This window comes from Balaenoptera ricei, chromosome X (assembly GCF_028023285.1).
Source record: "Balaenoptera ricei isolate mBalRic1 chromosome X, mBalRic1.hap2, whole genome shotgun sequence".
Classification (NCBI taxonomy): domain Eukaryota; kingdom Metazoa; phylum Chordata; class Mammalia; order Artiodactyla; family Balaenopteridae; genus Balaenoptera; species Balaenoptera ricei.
In genome coordinates, this window is record NC_082660.1 from 12,298,226 (window position 1) to 12,326,145 (window position 27,920).

The window sequence follows — 27,920 nt, forward strand, 5'->3', positions numbered from 1 at the left end:
TCAGCACTCTTCCAAGACAGGCTTTCACCATAATGGTAAACTGTGGAAGAAGTTCCAGTCTTCACATTTGCATACCACAGTGTCCATAAGGAGAAAGGGTTTGTGTTTCAGAGTTCTCCCCAACAGTCCTGAGATTCATTCCATTGGACAGGCATAGGAGATGCACCCGCCCATGAGTAGATGGCCAGAAAGATGAAATGTTCTGACTAGCTTGTCTGAATTCATGTTTGACTCACGGGCCTGAGAGAAAAGTAAGTGCACCTAAAACCCATGGGTCTCCAATGGAAATAGAGGGTTGCTTGAAACGTGGGACATGAGAAATAGATGGTGAGAAGAAAAAGAAAGTGGCTACTGCAAAAGAATAAAGAAGGGATCCAGGATTCTTTCACAGCACTGAGAAGGAAGCAACCTTGCTACAACTTGATTTTGGACTTCTAGACTCCAAAACAGTGAGACAATAAATTTCTCTTGTTTAAGCCACACAGTTTTTGTTTTTGTTGTTGTCATTGTTGTTACAACAGCCCTGGCGAACTAATGCATTTAGTTTCTAAATATTTGGGGGATTTTTCCAGGTACATTTAGTTATTTCTCATTTAATTTCATCGTGACCAGATGATACACTTTGTACAATTTAAATCCTTTAAAATCTATTGACACTTGTTTTCTGGCCCAAAATATTATCTATCTTGGTCAATGTTTCATGTGCACTTTTTGTTGTTCACTAGTTTGTTCTATAACTGTCAAGGGGTCAAGTTGGTTGATCACGTTATGTCTTCCATATCCTTGTGGATTTTCTTCTTGTTCTAATCAATTATTGAGAAAGATACGTTAGAATCTCTCACTATAATTGTGGGAATTTATTTCTCCATGGAGTTCTATCAATTTTTGCTTTATGCATTTTGAAGCTGTTTTAGGTCTAAGGTCATTTAGAACTATGATGTCCTTTTGATTAATTAATCCCTTTATCATTTTGAAACTTGCCTTTTTATCATTGGTAATATGCTTCATTATGAAATCTACTTTGTTTGATATTAATATAGCCACTCTAGATTTCTTTTGATTAGGGTTATCATGAAATATCTTTTCCATCCTTCTACTTCTAAGCTATTTGTATTTTAATATTTAAAGTGATTTTTTTGTAGGCAATATATAGTTGGGTCTTTTTTTTTTAACTTTTTATTTTATATTGGAGTATAGTTGATTAGCAATGTTGTGATAGTTTCAGGTGTACAGCAAAGTGATTCAGTTATACATATACATGTATCTATTCTTTTTCAAATTCTTTTCCCATTTAGGTTGTTACATAATATTGAGCAGATATAGCAGTGTGTACATGGAAATCACAAACTCCCTAACTATCCCTTCCCCCAGTTGGGTCTTGATTGTTTATTTAATCTCATGATTTCTCTCTTTTAATTGGAGTGTTTAGACCATTTACATTTACTGTGATTATTTATTTATTTATTTATTTGGCTGCACTGGGTCTTAGTTGCAGCATGTGGGATCTTTCTTTAGTTGTGGCATGCGGGCTCTTAGTTGCGGCATGCATGCAGGATCTAGTTCCCTGACCAGCGATCAAACCCAGGCTCCCTGCATTGGGAGCGCTGAGTCTTAACCGCTGGACCACCAGGGAAGTCACATACTGTGATTATTTCTATGTTTGGGGTTAAATCTATCATCTTTCTATTTTTTAATATTTGTTTTATTTGTTTTCTGTTGCTAATTTCCCCTTTTTCAGGAACATAATAGTGTTATCTTACATCAAGTTTGGAATCTAACTAAAGGATCTCTTATTCCTGATGGAACAAGAACAGGGATATAAATACATTATTTAAAATTACAAAAGAAACCAAAAGAAAAACTTACAATAATAACATAACTATAAACATTGGACATAGGATATGGGAAACAGGTGGAGGAAAGTATATAATGAGCTAATTCTCACATTTCCTAGAGGTATCAGTAAAATTATCATAATTGATAAGTCAAGAATATTATTTAGAATTATAGAAATCATCACTAGGAGAACTAAAAATAGAAATGGTTAAAGAGACCCATCAAGGAATATCACTGGATGGTAGTATGGGGTGAAGTAAGACATTATTCTTTTTCTTCATAAGCTCTCCGGTCCTCTTTGCTTTTTACTATGCAGATGCTTCAGTTCAATCATTTTTAAAATGAAAACTAGACATTGTAGAGAGTAGGAGAGTTGACTAGGAACTATTAGTGGGACTTTCAACTAATATTAAGGGCCTTTCTAAAATTGTTATCTGTTAGAAAAATAAATGGGAGGGAACCTTACTTTGGGAAGTAGAGGTGGAATGTATGCCCTTGTGACCTGAGTGTTCTCTTGGATCAACTTTCATACACTGGGTTAACAAAAGGGGTACCATATAACAGAAAGATTCTTAGAATTATCCATGGAACCCAGAATCATCCCCATCAAGATTTAAGCTGGAGCAGACAACTGTCACCAGGTGATGTTAAACCAGAGCAAGGACAAGAATGGGTTTGTGAAATAGATAACTAATAAGGACAGGGAACTCTAATAGTACAGGAACTCTACTCACTACTCTGTAATGACCTATATGGGAAAAGAATCTAAAAAAGAGTGGCTATGTTTATATGTATAACTGACTCACTTTGCTGTACACCTGAAACTAATGCAACATTGTAAATCAACTATACTCCAATAAAAATTAATTAAAAAAAAAGAATGGGTTTGTGGTCAGCTAGCTGCACAGGCTTGCAGCAAATGATTCATTCATCATGCAGTAACACAATTCAGCTTTTTGGACTCACTTATTGCTTTATGCTGGGGAAGAGTTCCTGTATTTTTTTTTATCCTTGACTGTAATTGTGTATCCTTCTCATAAACACTGTGATTTGTAGTGTTTCTTACGATCGATATGCTATGCTTAATTGATTACTACCATATTATTTCCATTATCCTACCACCAGTTAGTATACTATTTTTCTATGAGAAGTTTTGTGTTTTTAGATTATAAGACATTATTATCTACCTGATCAAATGTGTAAAATACACATACAGAAATAACTAGAACAGGGACTTCCCTGGTGGCGCCCTGGTTAAGAATCCGCCTGCCAATGCAGGGGACACTGGTTTGAGCCCTGGTCCGGGAAGATTCCACATGCCGCAGAGCAACCAAGACCGTTGAGCCACAACTACTGAGCCTGCACTCTAGAGTCCGCAAGCCACAACTACTGAAGCCCGTGACCCACAACTACTGAGCCTGCGTGCCTAGAGCCCGTGCTCCACAACAAGAGAAACCACCGCAATGAGAAGCCCGTGCACCGCAACAAAGAGTAGCCTCCGCTCACCGCAACTAGAGAAAAAGCCGTGCGCAGCAACGAAGCCCCAACACAGCCAAAAATAAATAAATAAATAAATAAATATTTTAGAAAAAGGGAAAAAAAATTTTTGCATAGATCAGTGTCTATGCAAATTTAAATCTTCAAAGCAAAAGGAAATTCCATTGTCTTACCAGTCCCTGCCTTAGTAGGGCTTATCTTTACTCTTCACTCATCTCTTTCACTTTATGAGTATTTGAATAGTACATAACGTAACCATGGTTACTGGAAGAAAACTCCTTTCAGGTGTGAAGGCAGAGGCTGAATATGTTTGAACTTTTACTTCTACATCTTAAGATTGTTTAACAAATTGGACTTGTCTCTACTGTTCTGCTTCATGTGGCTTTCGTCATTATTTGAAAAGCGTATACTTCTTCATCGGAAGTACCTGCTGGTTCAATACTCGTCACACTTCCTTGATATCACATTTAGAGAAAATTCTCCTCCTGCCCTATTGCCTGCTGTTTTCCCCTCCATGGAATTCATTTCCAAGTAAATAGAGTAAGAAGTGGTTTTATGAGCCTTAAACAAGTAATTCTCTGGCACATTAATTTTGAAAGCACTGGATGGTAGCAACTATGGAGAAAGAACAAATCTCAAGGTTGACATTTTCTACTCCAGGGAAAAGAAAGCTTTTATTCATAGATTACCTAAATCAGGTAGCTGGACATTCAATGATTTAATAAAAATATAAACAAAAATATGAATATTGAGTGCCAGATAGTGTCTTAGGCAAGGGAAATAAAATTTCTCATTTCTAATACAACAACCTTGCAAGGAAGATTCTATCATCCCTATTAAACATCCCAACTAATAAGTCCCAGAGGTTGAAGTCCAAGACTGAAGATCCCACCCTCACCATGCATCACTTACTATTTTTAAAAAATAATTACTGAATATCAATTTTTATGCTAGGTATTTTTAAGGCACTGTGATCTTTTCTTTTACAAAATTTATCTTTGAGAGATTTGATCTGTTATCTCACTATGTTATGGTAGACATTTGTTTCACAATGACTTTTTAAATTCCCACTTCTGAAATGTGGGTAAAATCATAATAAATGGCCACTACTGATCCTGATTTTATTTCATCTTCTATTACCATAATAAACTAGTGAATGTTGGTTGTCATTTTGATGAAAGTGGCATATCTAAGAATAATAAATTAATATGTAGTATCTGTCAAAGCAATGATTATTGACATGTTGCCAAGATTTTGCCTTACTATAATCCTCTCTTTTTAAGGACTCAAGGTAACATGAAATGATGGTATCTCAGCTTAGCCCACAACTAGCTGAGTGAACTTGGGTCATTTCTTCACTTATAAAAAGAAAGGCAATAATGCCAACTTCACTGGGTTTTGTTAGACTCTAGGGAGAAAACACGAAAAAGAACATTTTGGAAATGGAAATGCCCTTTACAAATTTTATGTTTATTACAATTGCTGCTAAATTTGGAAATGCTTTTCTTCAGTTTGATTATTTTCAGACCATAATACAATTAAATCATGAATCCAAGTGATAATTTTCTCAATTAAGAATTTCAACCCACTTTCCATGAAAATCCAAGAAACCCTGAGATACTGACATATTTTTAAAGAAAATATGATCACCGTTAGTATTCCGCAATCTTTCAGCGTCAGTCTGAATACTACAGCAGGAAAGATAGTTTCAAGGTTTGGAAAAAATCTTAACAGCATTCCCAAAGCCTATAAACCTTGAAAGTCATGCTTCCATTTTAAAATGAAATATTTTGAAGAGAACAACTGGTGTTAATCAACACTACTATCCAACTACAGAGAACATATACGAAGGTAACACTCCCAAGGGTGCCAAAAGATATTAATTATAAAGTCAGTGTAAACAAAGGTAAACCTCAAGGATCAAAAAAAGTCAAGAACGGTCAGGACAATATCTGCAAAGCCTAAGAAATTCTGAATTGCCATCAGCTCTGAGACAATCATCAGAATCCTGTCGGGAAACTAAACCAGCGACAAAGTTTTTCTCTCTATTCGACTTTCAACCTGGGACCACAAATATATGTAATTGAGACTTCTTACCTATTTCTGAGTTATTCAGGTAGAGTGAAAGTCAAAGAATTCTTTTCTCCCCAATATATTTATTTCGTCAGTCATTTACAGATATTAGTGTAGATGCACGCCTATTTATCTTATACTTTGGGTTATAATCTAATACTACTTTATTCTGTTGCTCAAATGGTTCCTGAGAGCATGTTCAGATTAGCTCCTGACATTCCAAGAGTTTCACTGTGCTTTGGAAAAGGAACAACGAGTGTGGATGGTGGTGCCTGGAAATAGGGGTGAAGCACTGAACTGGAAACGAGGAGACTTCAACTCTAGTCTCAGTCCTGAAATAACTGGTTTTGTGACTTTGAGCCAATCACTTAGGCTCTCTGAGCCCCAAAGACCTAAAGCACTGTAGCTTAGTGGTTATGCGCAAGACTTGGAGCCAACCCTCCTGCTCACAGTCAGGCTCCTCCACTTACTGTGTTAACTTGGGAAAGTCAATTAACCTCTCTGTGCCTCAGTGTTCTCCTCTGGAAAATGGGGATGAAAATAGTAACTACCCTCTAGGGCTGTTGTAAGGATTAAACAAGTAACATGATGTTATAATCTAGTCTGTATAGAACTGTGCCCAATAAATTGGGAGCACTGAATTATATGGTAAAATGAGGACAATATGTAACAACATTGTAAATCAACTATATACTCCAATAAAAATTTTTTAAAAAAACCAAAAAAAATGAGGACAATATAATCTGCCTTACTTTACCTCTTCAGGTGCTGTGACACATGGGAAAGAGCAATATATTCCATCAAATTGTTGTTGCTTTGTAATGAAGAATAATAAACACTAACACAGTGTTTTATAACCACAGTTCATCTTTCTTCAGATCACCAACCTCCCACACACTCCCTTTTTGTTTTTTCTTTTTTTTTTTTTTTTTTTTTTTTACTTTATTTGGATTTCACCACTGTTTACACTAATGTCTTTTTTGTATTCCAGGATCCTGTCCAATGTACCACATTGAATTAGCTGTCATGTCTCCCTAGGCTCTTTGGTCTGTGACTGTTTCTCACACTTTCCTTGATCTTAATGATTTTGAAGACTGGTTTTAGAATGTTCCTTGATTTGGGTTTGTCTGATGTTTTCTCATAATTTGGACTGGAGATACAGATTTTGGAGGAAAGAACCAAGCAGGTGAAGTACGCTTCTCATCACATCAATTCAGGGGATACATAATGTCCACATGACTTATCACTGGTATGTTAACCTTGACCACTTGGATAAGGTGCTGTCTACCAGGCTTCTCCACAGTAAAGTTACCACTTTCCCCTGTCCATCCTCTAGTCCTTAGAATGAGTCACTAAACCTAGTCCACACTGGGGTGGGGGATGAAACTCCACCTCCAGGAGGGGGTGGGTATTTAAATGTATTATTTGGACCCCTCCTATAAGGAAGGTATGTCCTTTCTCCCCTATTTATTTATTTGATCATTTATTTCTATTTGTATGGGTGCTTGGCTAGTTATTTTCTACTTTGGGTTATAACTCAATACTACTTTATTTTGTGGCTCAAATTGTTCCAACTTTGGCCATTGGGAGCACGTTCAGGTTGGCTCCCATGTCCCTTTGACATGCCGCCATCCTTGTTTTTTTGAGTACCTCCTTGCTCTCTGGCACTGCAAGATGCTTGAGGCTCATCTTGTCTTACCTTGTCTTCCCTGCTCCAGTTCTAGAATCAGCAATTTCCCTAAGAGGCTCTGGTGCATTTTAGTGGAGAACAGTACAGCTCTGATTCTTAACAGGATGGGAACAATATGGGGTCTGAAGTCCAGATCTGAGTCCTGACTTCCAGCACATAACACCTGTGTAGCTGGGGACAAGCTCCCTGATTATAACACGGGATAAGGAGACAGGACACTTCATACCACTTAGCACAGTGCCTGGTACACAGGGAGCACCCAATAAGTGCTGCTTATTGGATTCGTTTCTTAGGGCTGCTGTAATAAATGACCACAAACTTAGTGGCTTAAAACAATACAAACTTATTCTCTTACAGTTCTGGAGGTCAGAAGTCTGAAACGAGTTAAAAGGGGCTAAAATGAGGTGCTGACAGGGCTGGACCTTCTGGAGGCTCCAGGGAAGAATCTGTCGCTCGCCTGTTACAGCTTCTGGAAGCTGTCCTCATTCCTTGGCTCCTGGCTGCATCTCTCCTATCTCTCCTCCTCCTTCTTCACGTAAACTTCTCCTCCTCCTGTCTCCCCCTTATAAGGACCCTTGCGATTACATCAAGTCCACCTGTATAATCCAAGATAATCTCCACACTCAAGAACTTTAACTTAATCACACCTGCAAAATTGCTTTTTAATCTAAGGTAAGATATTCTCAGTTTCCAGGGATTAGGATATGGACATCTTTGGGAGCCACTATGCAGCTTATTATCTTTATTCTTATTATTTCAGGTCTTGATTGGTTAAATTAAGGGTGTAGGAGAAGAGAACACTGAAAATAAAGGGAGTGAAAATACCAGATATTCATTTTCATGACAAAATTAATGACAGTTAACAACTGTTATCTTAACTAATAATTAGTTTGGAATCTTAACCCAAAGGCCTTAGAAATATATTTTTTTGAAGTTGTTAACCACATTTGGCATTCTCTTTTTGGCCTCAGAGGTCTCTTTGCCAAAATGAACTCCCACCCACTTAGGAAATGTTCTTTTGCAGTTAACCCCTCTCTTTTTGTCTTCATAATGTTTCTCTTCTTTTCCATCAAAAAGTCACATGTCTTTTCTGTGATATTCTCTGAATCTCTCCTCTGGCTCTTACCCGATCTTCTCATTTTTCTCTCTGCCAAGCTCTTAGAAAGAGTTCCATACACCAGCTGTCTCAGTTATCACTTTTTAATATTTTACTATAACGAATACGTCAATTATTATAATGCTATATTATAAAAGTACTTATTATTTATTAATAAATTAATATTATTTTAAAATTTCTAATAACTACCTAAAATCTTAGTTTGGTCTCCTCTTTTCTGGTGAAAATATACACTTGAAGGTAATCAGGACTTCCCTGGTGGTGCAGTGGTTAAGAATCCGCCTGCCAACGCAAGGGTCATGGGTTCAAGCCCTGATCTGGGAAGATCCCACATGCCACAGAGCAACTAAGCCCGTGTGCCACAACTACTGAGCCTGTGCTCTAGAGCCCGCGAGCCACAGCTACTGAGCCCATGTGCCACAACTACTGAAGCCAGTGCGCCTAGAGCCCATGCTCCGCAACAAGAGAAGCCACCGCAATGAGAAGTCCACGCACCGCAACAAAGAGTAGCCCCCGCTCGCTACAACTAGAGGAAGCCCGCGTGCAGCAACGAAGACCCAATGCAGCCAAAATAATAATAATAATAATAATAATAATAATAATAATAATAATAAATTTTTTTAAAAAAAGAAGATAATCAATAGCATCTTTAATCCCCAAGCGCAATAGCCATTTCTTTGTTCTCTCTGGACATTTGTTACTATCCGTTTTGAGACTCTTAAATCTTTTCCATGCTTGGAAACCATATGTGGTAGATGGCATTACTGTTTACCAAGTAGTCACCTCCCCTGCTCCCTGCTCTGTTTCCATGGGAGAAATAGTATTCTTCCCATCTCCCTATGAATACTGGACTTGACCATTGAAGTGACGGGTGAGTTCAAAGGCTAGTCCTTAAAAAGCCTTGCGTGCTTTCTCCCACCTCTCTGGGAGTCTGCACCTCCTGCCATGGGGAGAATGTACCACCTAGTCTCTGTCCCTCTCGCCTGAGTCAGGGAGTGAGGCATGTGTCACAGATCTGCATCCTGAAGCAGTGCAGTCCCGGCCAGTTGTAGACCTGTGGGCATGAGACTGGAGATGGCTCCATGAAGGGGACCACCAACTTCTAGCATCTGTGTCTCTTTGCCAAAGAGCTTCCTCTGGCCACTGGAGTCCACCCTGCCCATGCTCACACGGGCCAAAAATGCTGCGAAGTTTACATCCCTGACAATAACTCTCAACTCATGACTGACGAAGATGGCTATATAGCGTCCGTCTCCCTTCCTCCTTGGGCAGGATAACTCTAAGACCCACATTCTATATTAGCTCCTGGAGTTTCCCAGGGAACTGAGCTCCAGCTTCCCTAAGGGGTAAGTTGCTTGCTAATACACTCTTCACTGGCTGGCTTCCTTTCTCTGTTTCACTTCCTACTCCTTTTCTGCATTTCTTGTCTGAGAGTATGCTTCTGGGGACCCAAACTAAGGCAGTAAAGGGATTTGATCCATCCTGTTGATATGCCAGCCAAGATGGCTGCCTACTCAGTGAGATAACCTCAGGAATGAGAAGCTGTGGGGGATGAGAGGTTGGAAGGGACCAAAGCTGAATGTCTCAACCTCTTCAGGGTCTTGGGCAGCAGAGAGACCGCCTGAAATCCTTTATCCTCAAGAGCTCATACCCTTGAACCCCCAATCCACCAGAGAGCCGGTATTTGGCTCCTTTGGATGTCTGCCACAGGGGTATCAATGATCAGACACTGATTATCCAGTGACACAATGATAGCCAAAGAAGTTGACAACAGCTACCTTAAGTCAAGAGGCACTTGTCTCCTTCCTTGTCTCTCCTCCCTGACCCTCTCTATAGTTAGTTCTGGAAGGGGAGTGCAGAAAACCATGTCTCAGAGCTGATTAAGCTCCTCTCAACTAGTTGTAATCATTGTGCCAGCTTAAGTTTGTGTTACGGGTGATGGAGGAGATGAGCTATAAATCATGCCAGAGATTGAAGTTTTAACCTGGGCTGGTCTTAAAGTAACTGAAAGCCACCAGAAAGTGATAGCATCTCCCAAGCTATCCATTAAGTGATTCACTATTTGACAGAACATGGCTGAAAGTAGTGATTGGAGGAAAAATAATCCAGTCGTATTTAAATCTTCTTCTTAAACTGGTTATGAGAGTAATTTCAGAGATGAATAAAACTCAAGCGCCTGTGTTGCAATGGTTTTAACCTGAAGAAAAAAAATGTCTGGCAGAAACTTATCTAATAATATTGAAGCATAAATCCAGCTTGTGTCTCCCCATACACCATCCCAGAGTGAAAGTCAAAATGTTTGCCTGTGAGCATGCTCCCTGTTACGTTGTCTGATGAAAGCTCTGTGCTGATGAAAACCGTTCGTGACCTAGAGAAATAGTTACTACAAAATCCCTGACATTTTATTGTCGAGTTATTTCAACTCTTGAAGGTCAAGAATAAAGTCCTCTTGGAAAAACAAGACGACGGAGTGTCCACAGAGCTGTTCAGAGTTTTTAACCCCATAGAACAATACTAAGCCAGGAAAGCTTAGAATTACAGGGTTTAGTCGACTTAACTTTTCCACTATCCCTGGAAGGAGAGAGGTATAATGGAGGGATTGAAGGGGAGGGACATATCATATTCTATAAAGTGGGGGTTTCACAAAAGTCTTTTCACAAAATAAGGCTTTTGGGCCTTCCCTGGTGGCACAGTGGTTAAGAATCCACCTGCCAATGCAGGAGACATGGGTTCAATCCCTGGTCCGGGAAGATCCCACATGCCACGGAGCAACTAAGCCCATGTGCCACAACTACTGAGCCCGTGAGCCACAACTACTGAAGCCCGTGTGCTCTAGGGCCCATGAGCCACAACTATTGAGCCCACACGCCGCAACTACTGAAGCCCATGCACCTAGAGCCCGTGCTCCGCAACAAGAGAAGCCACCGCAATGAGAAGCCCGCGCACCGCAACGAAGAGTAGCCCCCGCTCGCCGCAACGAGAGAAAGCCCACGCACAGCAATGAAGACCCAACGCAGCCAAACATAAATAAATAAATAAATTTATAAAAAACAAAACAAAATAAGGCTTTTTTTCCCCTTTAAAATGAAAAGAACAAGAAGAGATAAAATTCTTCCAAGAGGGCACAGCCATATTGATCTAGAACATAAAATGTTACAGCTGGAAAAGACCTTAATGATCTAATCTAAATTTTATAAATCCAGAGGCACAGCACACGGTCACTTCAGGGGAAACATATACTTAGGATCGTAGCCTTATGATCATGTAACCAGAAACCTCCTGCCTTTGGGCCGCTAGGAACAATGACAATGACATTGGTATAGATGAATCTGCTTCTTTTGCACAGCCAGATTTCATGGACACTTCATTTTCTAAATATAAGAAATTTCACACTGCTTTATAGATCAAACTCTGTAATACTCTTCCACTGGCTGGAGAAAGAAGAAGGTGTGAATTAAAAAAAACGCCTCCTTGTCCCACCTTTTGGATATTTTCCAGGTGGAAGGAGGTACTTTCCAGAATCCTTGAAAAAAGGTAATGGAAACTTTTAGATTGGGTCTGTCTCCATTATTAAAATTTTGTATGTGCTCATGTATCATTCTTTATTTGTTTCACTGTAGTGATACTAGCAAGTTGTCCTTAAATTAGGATGCATACTGTATTTGCCTCCAGATCAAATGACTGAAAAGCTAACAAGTATTTTAAAATCAGACAAGGCCCAGAGAAAAAATAATCAGACTGGGTTTATCTGTGGAGTCATATTTTGGGAGAGAGAGTGAATAGAAATATTAAAAATGGAAAAATTGGCAAAATGTAAAAAGAAAAAAAAGTGAGATTGAGTCATGGATCCCATAGAAAAAAAGGGGGTAAGAGGGGATACAGGAAAGGATTGAAGGGTCCTCTTGGGGCCTTAACTATCAGGTGGTGATGTCTGAGGGACGCCTGGTCCTTCTCTCCAGGGTCTCTAAGTGCATTGCCTCTTTTCGGTGATGCCCAGTTCCTTATTTTAAAATTCTGGCCCTATAAGCAACTCCTGGCGCTGAGATAAGAGCATATTTCTTGTTTTTATGATACTTACTGTTAGAGCATGAAACTTAATGAATGATTGTCTTGTTTTCCTCCAGCCCCAGGATCTTATAAGCATGCCCAGAGGCTCATGAGTGATGGAATCGACTAATAAATATGCTAAACACCACTTTTCCAGCGTTTTCAGAATCAAGAACATTGATTAAACAAATCACTAAAAATATTTTTGACAGGAAAAACTGTTTCCAAGTAAAATTAGTCATTATTATGAGGCTTTTTTTTATGGACATAGAAAATGCATTAGGTCTTGTGGATGCAGCAGTGTGAGACGCAGACTCTCAATTGCTTTCCAAAGCAAACTGATTTTGCAGGAATATGAAGTTTATGAGAGCTATCTTTAGAAGCACTGGAAAGCTAAAGGCATTTAACATTCAGACATGGCTCAACTAAAAAGAGTATGATTATGATAGTCTAAATTCTCATTTACCTTAGAGGAATCTAAACCAGAATTTGCTAAATAATAGACGTACTTCCCAAATTGAGAAGTTATCTCTCACCTTCCAAAAGGAGTAACTGGAAATTGCGTAAGAAATATGAGTTTTAAAGTGGTAATATAAAAATGTTCAAGATCAAGAATAGTTGCATCTGGGAAATAAGGACATTATAAATAAGGAATGTTTACACTATTCTCACAAACAAGCTAAACGAGGAAAAACTCTAAGAAAGAGGCATTAATACATATGCCATCAAGAGGAAATCAGAAAGAGTGAAAAATAAGAAATCAGAGAACAATATTTGGCACAATTTCTCCCTATCTAAATAGCCTGGAACCGAATGAGATCTTTGAGGGAGAGGAGATGGCCCTCAGAGAAAATGTGAATTTATCATCACTGTTACTTACAGATGATAATTTTGTGTCTGTTCCCATACATCCATTCTCACTGTTGCTATATTGGACACTGGATGACACACTGGGACTCATAGGATATATGAGCCATTATGAGAAAGCTGAAGTGAAATGATGAATAGTTGATGACACTTTGCATTTGTAGGTGCATAAATTGCATTATTTTCAGGCAGACAGACAAACATTGTGAAAAGACATTGTATCTGTCAAAAAAACTTTCAGTTGAAAGTCATAGAAACCCAACTCAAAATAATTTAAGCAGGAAAAAACTCAAAAGGGTACAGTAGCTGAAGTTATGGAGAAGTTAAAGGATGTAATTAATCAGACCCAGGGCTTCAAGTGATGTCATCTATCAACACATTCTTTCTCTCCATCTCTTGAAATCTCTCTCCATGCATCAGTCAAGATCACACCAGTAAATCAGGACTCATGTCCTGCTAGCTTAGTAACACCAGGAATAGGAAGTCGTTTTTCCTCATCATCCAAAGAGGATACATATTAACCCAGCCTGGAGCAATATGCTCATCCCCGAATTAATCACTCATTCAGGGGGATGAGGGACTCTGATTGGCCAGCGTTTCTAACAAGATATTTAATCTCAAAATCCTAAATATGAGCAGACACCAAGAATTACCAGATATCTGAAGAAAGCCTCTAACACACAATATTGAGACCAACACAACCTACCAGAAAAAACACCAGTTAGGTATTACAGTGGCTATGTAGGGAGAGGACAATTAAAAAACCAAAAACCTTAAAAGTCTATCATTAGTATCACCAGAGAAGATATTGCAAGCATGAAACAAGAACAAGATATCATTAAAAAGCAATATTCAGAAGATAACTACGCCTCTTAAAAAAAATTTTTTTTAATGATAGTGCAAATGAAAACCTCAATAGTTGGGTTGGGAGACATATTTCAAGAAGTCTTCCTGCAAGTAGCTCAAAAAATAAAGAGACAGGAAAATAAGAGAGAGAAGAAAATTAAAAGAGCGGTCCAGCATGTCAAAAATCCAAATAATAGGTGCTCCAAAAGAGAAAAAAGAACAGAGGCAAAAAAAATCAAAGAAATAATTAAAGAAAATGTTTAGAATCAAAGGATATGTGTTTCCAAATGGAAAAAACTGACAGAGCAAATAGGGCAATAGATAAACATAAACACACACGAGGACCCATCATCAAGAAATTCAGGATCCTGGGTATAAAAAGATCCTAGATACACATTGAGAGAGAGAGAGACAGAGCGAGAACCTGAGAGAGAATAAACAGGTCACAAACCAATACTCAGAAATTGGGATAATTTCAGATTTCTTAACAGCATTACTGGAAGCTCAAAGACAATGGAACAATGCTTTAAAAATGATTTCCCACCTAGAATTCTATATTCAACCAAATTTATGTCAAATGAGAAGATATATAAGGTCTCAAAAGCTTACTTACCATCTCATATTCGTTATTAGGAAGCCAGTTCAGGGTGTGCTTTACCAGTGAAGAAACCCTTGAATATAGGACCCAGGAGATCCAACACAGGAGAGAGGCAGCAGTTCTCTAGCATGGCAGCAGTGCAGAAGGCACAGAAGGCAACGCAGCCGGAGTAGCACAGATGCGAAAGCACTGGGAGAGGGTTCTAAAAGAAAAGTAAACATTGTAGAACAATGGGTGTGACTGGACCTCTTGAAAAGAGATTCAGACAGTTGTTAAACAGTATGGTAGGGCTTCCCTGGTGGCGCAGTGGTTGAGAATCTGCCTGCTAATGCAGGGGACGCGGGTTCGAGCCCTGGTCTGGGAGGATCCCACATGCCGCGGAGCAACTGGGCCCGTGAGCCACAACTGCTGAGCCTGCGCGTCTGGAGCCTGTGCTCCGCAACAAGAGAGGCCGCGACAGTGAGAGGCCCGCGCACCGCGATGAAGAGTGGCCCCCGCTTGCCACAACTAGAGAAAGCCCTTGCACAGAAACGAAGACCCAACACAGCCATAAATAAAATAAATAAATAAATTTATAAAAAAAAAAAAAAAAAAAAAAAGTTATTAAAAAAAAAAAAAAAAAGTATGGTATGTCATTAATGTTTAATGCTAAATACATAGAAAAATTAGCATTCCTATGCAAATTCCTATGCAATTATCAATCACAGGAGAATCAAAAGTGTATGAAAGGAAAAGTAACCATATTTTACTACAAAGCTCACCATTATATAGTATTTATATAGCCATAATGAGGTGAACAACAATATTCGCCTACCTGGAATTAAGATATAAGAACATTGGGGAAAGGGGAGGATGTTAAATGCTCATTTTCCACAGTGGGAAGTCAACTAATTATGCCTGAGCTGAAAAATCAAGAAGCAGCGATTATTGAGAGAAACGTGCTATTTAGAGAAATAGAATAGTTAAATAAAAATAAATCGTCTAAGAAAAGGAGAAAGTGATTTTTCTCTGGAAGGGGGCAAATGGCAGGGCAGACATTTGGTTTTTATATAAATCAGTAAAAACATTATATGCACATTATAACTTCACACATAGAAATATAACTTTGATAAATGTAGAAGTTAAAGAAACAAAAACAAATCTTGTGTTCTATCTAGTTCATTCTCTATTCTTAGAAACCCTAAGCTCTAAATTTCTTTGGAACTGATGGTTTTCATGTCAACAATTAGCTAAAAGAAGGTGACAGCAAATAGATTTGGTTTTCTTTCTTTTGAGATGTAAATTTAGTAAGAGTGACATAAATAAAAAGGAGACTGAATGAGGCATGTTCACAGTAAAAGAAATCATTTTTATGCCACAGTCCATTTATTTACACTAACATCAAGATTTTATTTTTTAAAAGACCTATTTTTCCATAGTAGATAAATATTGGAAGACGATTATACTTTTCCCTTGGGGGGAAATCAATGAAATTATCTTATAGCAATTATTTAATAACTTTTATACTTTTATGATATGTAAAATCAGAACAATGTCTTCTAAAGTTGGTATGTGCTCAATCAGTAACAAAATCTCTCTGAAACCAAATTTTTTCTCAGAAGCAACTCACTTTTATCAGGACAATCAAAAACTGTGAAATTAAAAACAAGCTCTGCTATCATAGAAATAAAAATAAAATAGCTTTCTAGTCAGCTATATACTGGTTGCAGTCCTCAAGTTGCTCACAGTCTGGTATTGACTGGAGAGACAGAAGTGTAAGTAGATACAATGTGAATGGACAATTAAAAGACAACATGGCCAGGGTCCAAATGCGGTTGTGGGAAGAAAATAGAGAGGGGTATATCTAACTTCCTGAAGATGAGGAGGGCACATTTCAGGCAGAGAACCCCCTTCTGAAAGACCAGGAGGCTTGAAGCACCAGAGCATGAGCTGCTGGTAGCCTCTGGTTCAGTACACAGAGGGACGCCTGGATAAGGGGATCCAACACAAAGTAGATGCCCACCCTAGAGGAGGCCATTCACCAGGGAGGGAACACATTTAATGGGGTGCAGAGGTGCAGGGTGGTCCTGAGAGGTTGAACAGGAACAGCTGAGGTACAGGCTTGGGAACCAAGGTCAGAAGGTCAGAAGATTAGGAAGAAGAGTGGGTCTGGGAGAAACATCTCAAGAGAGTGGAGTCAGTTCAGACCTCTGAGGTTTTTTTCTACAGGCCTCCTGCTAGGATCAGGTCTGAGCTGCAAGCAGAACCAGTAAGTAAGTCATTCGCTACTTCATTCTTGACCTAGAACGCCCCACTATCTTTTTTTTTTAATTGTAGTAAAAAAATCACATAATATAAAAATTAGCCTTTTAATATTTTTTTAACTGTACAATTAAGTAGTGTTAATCTTATTCACATTGTTGTATAACAGATCTCTAGAACTTTCATCTGGCAAAACTGAAACTCTCCACCCATCTGGTTCTCTTCCTAGATTTTCCCTCCATGTTGGGAGACCCACCAGATATTTAAAGGATCAGCATCGCCCACTTGACTTCTCCCACTTGGAGGAGTTCAGAACCCCAAGCCAGGCACTTTGAAGCTCTAAGTGTTGGGATTTTCCAAAATCTGTTAGCGTACTAGGGTGGAATTTTCAAGTTTATTCCTTTTCTAGAAGCAGTTCAGCAAAGATCTGCAAGGGGCTGCATAAATCAGCATCTGGTTTGAAAGAAGATCAATATAGCTTAGTGTTCTCAATAAAATAAAAACAGACAGCCAATTTAATTATTATGTTTCTACTGAGTTTTCTAACCCCAAAGCTAATTATTTTTTGCTAAGGATCTCTACCTTGATTATAGCCCATGTTATACAAAATTTAGAATTGATACAGCCACTATGGAGAACAGTATGGAGGTTCCTTAAAAAACTAAAAATAGAACTACCATACGACCCAGCAATCCCACTACTAGGCATATACCCTGAGAAAACCATAATTCAAAAAGAGTCATGTACCACAATGTTCATTGCAGCTCTACTTACAATAGCCAGGACATGGAAGCAACCTAAGTGTCCATCAACGGATGAATGGATAAAGAAGATGTGGCACATACATACAACGGAATATTACTCAGCCATAAAAAGAAATGAAATTGAGATATTTGTAGTGAGGTGGATGGACCTAGAGTCTGTCATACAGAGTGAAGTAAGTCAGAAAGAGAAGAACAAATACCGTATGCTAACATATACACATGGAATCTAAGAAAAAAAAAAAAAGGTCATGAAGAACCTAGGGGTAAGACGGGAATAAAGACACAGACCTACTAGAGAATGGACTTGAGGATATGGGGAGGGGGAAGGGTAAGCTGTGACAAAGTGAGAGAGTGGCATGGACATATATACACTACCAAATGTAAAATAGATAGCTAGTGGGAAGCAGCCGCATAGCACAGGGAGATCAGCTCAGTGGTTTATATGTATAACTGATTCACTTTGTTATCAAGCAGAAACTAACACACCATTGTAAAGCAATTATATTCCAATAAAGATGTTAAAAAAAAAATTAGAATTCAATCATGTTGCACCAGCTTTAGGGAGTCAGGCTCAGCAAACACATTATTATTAGCTAAAAGTTTTGGCAAAGGCAGAAACCCTGACAAAGACAGAGAAAGATAAATATTATATGATATCACTTATATGCAGAATCTTAAAAAAATGATACAAATGAACTTATTCACAAAACAGAAACAGACTCACAGACTTAGAAAACAAACTTATGGTTACCAAAGGGGGAAAGATGGGTGGGGGGAGGGATAAATTAGGAGCTTGGGATTAACATATACACACTACTATGTATAAAATAGATAACCAACAAGGACACACTGTATAGCACAGGGGACTCTACGCAATACTCTGTCATGGCCTATATGGGAAAAGAATCTGAAAAAGAATTGATACATGTATACGTATAACTGAATCACTTTGCTGTATACCTGAAACGAACACAACATTGTAAATCAACTACACTCCGATATAAAATAAAAATTAAAAAAAAATAAAAAAGCAAAAGGGAGTGGTGGGGGGAGAAAGACAGACAGACCAGACTTTGGGGTAGAGAGCCTTTAAGAATTTCTTTCAATATGAACAGATTTTCCCACAAATTCAAATTAGAAGGGTTCGTTATAGCACGCATTTAGATTTACTCTACTGTTTCAGATACTGTGACTTCATCTCTGATAAATGGATTTCAACTACTGGAGATGCTGAGTGAATTCAATATCTGGCTGTGATCCCGGTTAGCTTCATTTGGTCCATCATCTTTGGCACCATCTCTCCAGACCCTTCCTATGAGTCCTTCAGCAGGTGAGGGAAGGAGTAATTATGGGAGGTGGCAGTCCCCTAGTCTGGTGTCACAGATGTTAGGGGAAACCTGTCAGGTTTTAGGTCTGAAAAGCAGACTCTGAGATGGGGATTAGCATGAGGGAAATCTATTGGGAAATGGTCTTGGAATCAACACCTATGAGGGAAGGGAAGGAAGCAGGCTTGGGCAGAAGGAGAAGATGGGCCTCAGACAATCACAGGGGGATCTCTTAGGGTGATCAACTTGTCCCAGTTTGCCTGAGGCTTAGCACCAAAGTCTCGAGTCCTGGGAAACCCTTCAGTCCCAGGCAAGCGAGGATGGCTGGTCACCCTAGGACCTCTAGAGCTGGGATGGCCCTACAGAAATATCCTGATTGCAACCAGGTGGCTGGGCCTTTATGCCCCTATATCAACCAGGCATTGGATAGGGGATGTCCTCTTAGCTCCCAAAGAGGCATAACCTTGGATGAGGTGTCTCTCTTCAGCCAAGGGCAATTTCTAGAGAGGGACTCAGCTGTGAGCTGTCCGTGACCAACCTTTTCAGCAGCTGGAAGAATGAGTGTTTCAGTCCTGAAGGGGGCAGTATTGGGAGATGCCTGATTTTGCAGTAAGTTACATTCTGGGCTCTTAGAAAGTCCCTGAATATTGATGGATCCCAATGTGGGTCCAGTTGGTCCCTTACAGAGCAGCCATCTTAATCTGGAGAACCAAGGGCCCCACACTGAATGGCCTTTCCCCCCAACTGTTTCTGCTAAGTTCTTGGCACTTAGGGAAATTCTGCCCAACCTTCTGTCTATATGAGAAGCTATTCCAGCCCTTTGATGTGAGTACATCAACATGAGGGTGCTATAAATCCTGGTGGCCCCAACTCATCTTCCCCATTCATTTCAGCCACTTTGGAGAGGGGCTCTGGCCAGGTCAAGGGCTGCCAATGAGCATTGGGAGGACAATGGCTGGTCCTACCTGCTGAAGCAAATATAATCTTCTAAACGCCAGAAGCACGTGCTCAGGAGTCAGCCAGCCTGCATTCCCATCCACCCCTGACCCTGTGGGCAAGTTGTTAATGTTCCTAAACTTCAGTTGCCTCATCTATAGATGAGGCTACAATGCTTACTTTTTAAGGTTCTTGGGAAGATTAAATGGAATTTAGATAGAGATAGATAGATAGACAGACAAACAGGTAGACAGACAGGGGTATAGACATAGGTTAAAAGGTACTATATCTTAATGGTTAAGAACTCACATTTTCTTAGTTTCATATTTTTGGCTCCACTAGTCACTAGCTATACATCATATATCGCTGGGTAAGTTATTAGCTTCTATATACCTCAGTTTCCTCATCTGTACAATGAGCTATAGTTAAAATCAAATGAAACAATCTATTGAAATGACCATGACCATGACTACAGCTTAACCCACAGATAAGCACTCAGTGTATGTTAACTCACTATTATTCAAAGCCCTACCACAGTGTTTGGCATATACTAAGTGTTCAACAAATTGTCTGTTATTAAGATTGAGGTACAATTCCTGCAAAGAGCAATGAAGCAATGATAGAAGACCTCCTCCTTCTGATGATGCTTCTCTTTTCCTTTTTGAATGGGGCATCTTGGGTAGTGAAACTTGGAGGTCCATGTGCCTTCTTGGAAGGTGCCTTTGGGACAGAAGAGCTGAGAGGGCCTAGAGTGGTATCTGGGTGAGAATAACAGGGGCTCTGGTTGCTTGGGGCTGACTATGTCTTGGCCCAGTGGTTCTAAAAGTCTGGTTCTGAGACCAACTCTATCATCAACTGGGAATATATTAGAAATGCAAATTCTCAGCCTTCATCCCCAAACTACTGAATCCAAAACTCTGGGGCTGAGGCCCAGTAATCTGTTTTTTTAACAAGTCCTTCAGGTGATTCTGATGCGCATTCAAGTTTTAGAGCTGATATTCTAGGCTTTGAAAAAGAGATGAAAGGGACCTTGATTTTTTCATGTTAGATGGGGAGCAGTACCTCTGGAGGCAAGAAACTTCCAGAAAATTCCTTCATGGATGTCCATAAATGGACATCAACCCTTAGAGTTGGCCTTCCATGGAGCAAGCAGTAAGAGAGGACCAGTACCACCTCTCTGTATGCCACATCATAATGTGTAGATGCAGCTCAGCTACTCTGTGTGTGCTTGGACCATTGGCCCATAGTAGGTGTTCAATAAGTAGTTACTGAACAAGGGAAGATATGCCAAGGACAAAAGTCCTCAGTGTGTTCCAGTGCTTAAGCTACCATAATCTCTTCTTCACACAAATCCTAGAATAAGCAACTTCCTGTCTGTGGGCCTCCTTATGCCATACCTGTGTACCTGGCTCAGCATAGCTGTTGAGTTGAATAAGCACAGGATTTCTTTCAGGCTAGGGATATGGTCATCCATCACCTAAACTACCCATGTGGCCAGGCCCCCTGCCCACACACTCAAATTTCTAAAATATTAGAGATTTATGGAATCAGGAGAAAACCCCCTGAAAAATCTCCCTCCATTCAAAGGTTTTGATGTTCAGTGTAAACTCACTGCTATTAATCACGTACACTTTAGAATCTTGCTGTAATCAGAGATGTGAAAATTGTGATAGTTGCGAAAAAGCTGAAACACTTGTTTCTGTATTTTTGTTTTAAGATACGAAAGCATATGGGAGTCCTGTTGGACACAAATGGCTCCATATTTTCTAAATCTCTAAAACAAAATGCGTTAAGTTAGAATCTTCTGCTCTAAATTCCATATGGCTTTAATTAATTCACAAAGTGAGTAAATGTATTTTCCATTTAATGGAAAAGGCTTTTGGCAGTAGGACTACTTACTGTGCAGTAGTTAATGGAGCATTAAGAAAAAGACAGAGAAATATTAATCACATTTGAAAATATGGCTAGCTTTGGGGTTAGGCTATTAACCACGTATAGTGCCACTTACAGAAATGATACAACATATTCAAAGGAAATGATTATCCTACTATTAATAGTATCTTATAAGAATGAATAAACCAAGATGTGATATTCTGTAAAAATAAATAGAAAACATTATATCTCCTGCAACTGAATAATGCCATCTTCCCAGTTAAAGTGTCTTATCATTTCAAACATGAGACTTTATCATTTGTCACACCTGCTCTAAGAAAAACGAATAGAAAGAGTAGAAATATTAGAATTCTTGGTCACAAGATTTGCAGGGAATGTTGTTCTTCAAAAAGAGAGGGAAACTGTAAATTCCCCAACAACAAAGGTGTCATGAAAAGCTCGAAGTCAGCTTCCTTAAAAAGTACTGCCTTTTGCTTCTAAAAAGGCTGTCTTTCATATTATTGATTTCTACCCATAGAGTGAGGGTACTACGCATAGCACCAAGGTCATTTAATACCCCAATTTATAACAATTGGCTTTCAAGCTGAACACATGGAACAATGATGAATGCTGCTTCATTTAGAGCAGATGGGAACATCCTGGCAGCATCAAAAACTGTATTTGGAAAAGTGGCAAAGTATGTGAGAACAGTTCTTGAGAAATAAGATGGTGTTGGATGTATTCCAAGAGAGTATATGCCAACCCATTGAGATAACCAAGATATATAACCAAGATATATTAGTTTGCTAGGGCTGCCGTAACAAAATACCACAGACTGAGTGGTTTTAACAACAGAAATTAATTTTCTCACACTTCTGGAGGCTGGAAGTGCAAGATCAAGATGTGAGCAGGTTCAGTTTCTTCTGAGGCCTCTCTCCTTGGCTTGCAGGTGGCTGCCTTCTTGCTGGGTCGTTACATGGCTGTCCTTCTGTTTGTGTTTTCTGTGTCCTAATCTACTCCTCTTATAAGGACACCAGTCATACTGGTATAGCGCCACCCTAATGACCCAATTTTAACTTAATTACCTCTTTAAAGGCCCCATTTCCAAATACAGCCACATTCTGAGATACTGGGAGTTAGGGCTTCAGTATATGAATTTTGAGGCGGGTGGGGCACAATTCAGCCCGTAACAGAAGAGAACAAACTTCTTCTAGCTTTGAGACTGTAGTTTTTCTTCATTCACTAATTCAACGCAGTTATTCATTTAATGAACAAATAACTGTGAATCTCAACTGTAATAACTTTAATTCAAGCGCGATACATAGGGTGATGAAAGCTTTTATTAGGAAGAATCAGCCTGGTCAGAGATGTGAATGAAAACCATCCCTAAGGAAGTAACAATTCAACCAAGGTCTGAAAAATTATTAGTTATGGAACAAATGAAGGAGAGAAGGAAGTGTTTTAGAAGACAGTATACACAAAGACCCCCCCCCCCCATGTCACGGTAGGATGTGTGAAGGAGTAAAAGAAGGTCACTATAGCCAGATCAGGAGGATGGAGGGGAAGTCTGGGACAAGACGAGGCTGGAAAAATGGGTAGAGGCCATACAGGAAGGATCTTGTGGCACAGACTAACGATTTTGTGTCTATTTGATGAGCAATGATTTTAAAGTGTTTTAAACCTAGGGACAAGGATGAGGGTGGAAATAATCCTACCAGTTTGATTATAGTGTTAAGAATGAATCATAGATAGCGGTAGAGAAGAAGTGGGCAAGCAAGTGACGAGGTGTTTGTAGAGGTTCAGGAGATGGTGGAGAGGCAAAGGAAGTGGACAGGTTTTTATTTTTTATTTTAAAAAAATTTTTGGACAGGTTAAAAAATATTTAAGAAGTAAAATCAAAAGGATCCAATTAATGATGGATTAGACGTGTGTTGGGGAATGGTGATAAAGAAGAGAGACGAATTGAGAATGATTACTAGGTTTCAGCCTTTCAAAACTTGATGAATGGTGTTAACATTCCCTGAAGTAGAGATCAATAGGCTAATACAGGGCGTGGGAGGAAAGGTCATATCTTCCTTTGGATCCTGTTGAGTTTGAGCTGCCTTCAAGAGATCAAAGAGGTATAAAGTAGATAATTAGATATGCAGGTCTGGAGTGCAGACTAAAGGTTTGGGCTAAAGATACAAATGTGTGAGTTATTTCCTTATGGGTGGCAACTGAAAATGAAAATGTAGATGAAATTATCCAGAGAGAAAGTCTAGATTGAGAAGAGGAGTGGGTGTAGAATTGAGCCTTGGAGAACTTTAACATTTAATCTTTAGTTAGAGACAGATGGGCCTGTGAGGGAGACCAGGCAGGAACAAGCAGAGAAATAAAAAGAGAACGAGTGGTACAAAAATAGTGTCAAGGTGTCAAGAGAGTATTGCAAGAGGTGTATGCAGTCAATTTGTGTAATGTCACTCAGAGACTAAGTAAGTAAGGATTGAAAATGCCCTTTGCATTCATTGACACAGAAGTCTTCAGTGACATGATAGGGCAGAACCCACACGGGAGTGACTGGAGAGTGGTAAGAGGTGATGAAATAGAAATGGGTTGTCTGAGGTCTGGCTCCCCCAGAAACAGATCCTGAGACAGGAGTTTGACATAAAGTGGTTTATTTGGGAGACAATCTCAGGAAGCACCAGTAAGGGACAGGGGAAGTGAGAAGGAAAGGGAAAGAAGCAAGCGAAGGGTAAGATACTGAGCGTATTAATGCTGTGGGCAACTGTTGTTCAGCCCTGCTGGGGACCTCTGGGAGACGATGTAGAACATAACTCAAAGTATGCTCATTTCACCCAGTTGCTGGGAAGTTTGCATTTTTCCTCCAACCCCCATCCATCATTGGCCGAGGCATATTCCCAAGGGCACGAATTTCCCAATTCTTCTGGTGTGCCCTGCAATAGACTGGAGAGAAGTCTCAAGATGGGTATCCAAGGTGCTTAAAGTAGGATGCCACTGGCCTGTACCAGGAGCTGAGTGTTGAGTGGAGTTGAGGGGGTCATTGACCATTTGCCTCAGGGTAGTATGGATAACTCAAGAAATTTGGAGATGATGAATAGGAGGGAGATTTGGACTTGGCTGGAGTGAGATATAAGGTTAAGAGAGATTATTTTGTTGTTTTAAATGGAGAGGTTTAAAAGTTCATGGGAAGGCAATAATGACAGGGAGAGAGTAAGCATACCAAAAAAAAAAAAGGATAATCATTTAGACAAACTGACTCCTCATATTTTGTACCATTGTTGATAGATACGTCAAGTTGTGTACTCCATATTTTCTTCATTTCCACACCACCTGTAATCATGATTACTACCTATACTGATCACCTGGCAGAAATTTCTGTAAATAAGATCAAAATCATGACATGCATTAAATGACTTCCTGTACAGTTTTTAATCTAAGACGATCTGCTGAGAGGCTAACTGGGAAGGACTAAAGGATGAGGCATGTTGACCTGCTTTACGGGGTATTTATGTGGGAGAATTTCATTTTCAAATGTAAGTAATAGATCAACACATTCCATACAATGCTATATATATTCTTCTGGGTGACTGAAATATATTAAAAGATGATGTAAGCTGAATCTTTAGATTAGTCTCTTCAATTTACACCGAATTCTTTATTCTAGTTCCACTATTGGGTTGTTCCCCTGCCAAAGTACCTTATGACAGAGCCAGGAAAACCTTTTAGTCTCTGCTTATTTGCATTCCATTTCTTAAATTTAGCATATATCTAACCAAATCAAATATGTGTTTGGCAATTTGCAACATCTCCAACTACTTGCTGAGCTTCGGCATTAAGGTACATTGTTTTACGGAACAATCATCAAAGTGTGTCCACTAGGGTTTATCTTGGATTTTGATTTTTGTATTTTCATCTCTCTCCTTCCTCCCTCCCTCCCTCTCTTTCTTTCTTTCTTCCTTCAATAATTGTAATAATTATTTGTTGAGTGCTAGTCAATATGATGTGTTCCTTGGATATAATAGTGAATAATAACAAAAATACAGTAAATGATTGTATGAATGTAGATCAGCATTCATTCATTCACTTATTATGTCTTCTTTATATGATCCAAGTCACAGAAAACCTAACTAACATAAAGATATTGTTTACTACATGAAGTCTGTTGGTAGGTGGTCTAGGATTAGCTCAGCAGTGCAATGGTGTCATCAAGGACCATGCTTCTTAAGCTTCTTGTTCTTATTGGCCCAGCTCTAAATAGAACATCTTCCCAAGACAGTGTTCAAAGCACTAAGTGGAGGAAGAGGGAAAAGGGCTTTCTCTTTGTGCAGATTTTAACTTCTTTGCTTCCCCAGAATCTCCCCAACAGGGTTCCCATTCCATCTCTTTTGCCAGAACTGTGTCACACACTCACGCATCAACAGATTGCTAAGCAAAGGAGAACAGGACTGCTGTTATGGTTTAGATTCGTCATGGTTCACCCTCTAGTGTGGATCCAATTTTTCCCAAGTAAAATTAGGGTTATGATAGCTACGAATAAGGAAGAATGGTGCTGGGTAGACAGCTAAAGATGTCTATCACAGGTTTCATCTTATAAATAGTCTTCTGAACATCATAGTCAATATTTACCAAGAACATTCTACACACACACACACACACACACACACACACACACGAGGTTCCATAGAGAGATTACTCCTGTGATTGCCATGGATGTTGTCAGCTGCTTCCAACAAAGGAATAGAACCATGGTCTCCTCCTTATTTAGACTACCCTCTTGGGAATACGGTCCTGTTGTGGATTCCACTGAACAATATTTTCATTGTTGAATCATTGACATGAATAGTAGAGTTCAGCCAAATATCTAGAATATAAGGTCCATTTGACCACAGGGTTAGGAATCTTTGTCTATAAAATGTCTATACAAAACAACTACACAATACCATTATGTGGCATGAGGAAGATTTAAAATCCCCTTTTCTCTGCTGTCTTTGACTCTCTGAGAAACTGTGTAGAGTCACCACCTCATTGCATCCTCTGTTGTTTCCATGATTATCATGGTGTGTACACATTTAATTCTCTAATCATCTTTCTTCATTTTAGTTTTCCCCGGTCATTTCTCCCTTGCTCATCCTTGCATTTTTCTCATCTTTTATCAACCATCTTGGAGCTCCATTTTGGGCCTCATATCTTTTTTCATTTTCCATTTACCAACTTCTAATATGTCAAAAAAGAGTAAGTACAAACACCCACATATATGCTTAATGCAAGGGGGTTTGTGTTTGTTACAGGAATGGAGAGGATTCATGTTAATGGAAAAGTGCAATTGAATTTAGTAGCAAGTGCCCTGCAATCAGACTGCCCAGATTTCGATCCCCTCCCTACCACTTATGAGTCCTATGATCACGGGAAAATTTCTTAACTTCTCTGGGACTCAGTTTCTTTATCTGAAAAATAGGAATAATACTACTACCAACCACATAGGGTAGGTGTGAGAATCAAATATGAAAACACAAAAGCACTTAGCATAATCTCCGACACATAAGTTCTCAATCCTAACTTTTATTATTGTGTCTATTAGCTAGGAGTGGGATGAGAATTAGTGAGGTGTTTTATTTATTCAGTATTGCTTATTTTGTTCACAAAGAATGAATTCACGTATTACTTGTGGAAAAAATTAAGTAAAGATAAAGAAGAATGAATTTTTAAATAAGTTTTTAAGAACCTGAGAGTTGGATTTAAAATAAATAAATGGTATTCCTTTGAATAGACTGCAGTTGATAATAAACTATCTCCCATGACCTCAATATTTTCCATATGTTCTATGCCATTAGTATTACCTTTACTCTTATTTTAAGGCATGGATAGATGTAGGCTCTGGCTGCCATTGGACTAAGACTTGAAATAACAAAGCGATTATCTCTTAGAGGAATTTCAATAAGGAACGTATTCTTACATATACAAGTATAATAAAATCGAAACAGTCCTGAGCACTTGATAACATGGAACTTTTGCTCCAAAAGGATGTCCCTTCTTGGACTCTTACCCTCAGGACTATCATTAAGCCAGAATATCTTATAAATTTTTTATTACCCATGGTTAGGATAAAACTAATATATAAAATTACTTGATAAGCTCTTTGGTCCTAAGAGAGTGGCACTACTTTCTGACTAGTGCTAAATTCTCATTGGAGTGAACTTGGTCTCAGAATGAT

The 27,920-nt window shown here is 39.0% G+C and overlaps 1 protein-coding gene across 1 annotated transcript in view; it reads right to left on the reverse strand.

The window, feature by feature from the left end:
• The window catches only part of ASB9 (ankyrin repeat and SOCS box containing 9), a 292,385-nt gene that overhangs the window by 21,209 nt on the left and 243,256 nt on the right, over window positions 1-27,920 (reverse strand). Inside the window, exon 6 of the transcript XR_009500371.1 lies at window positions 14,587-14,773. The gene's annotated coding sequence lies outside the window, so the exon portion shown is untranslated. The remainder of the gene's footprint in view (window positions 1-14,586; window positions 14,774-27,920) is intronic.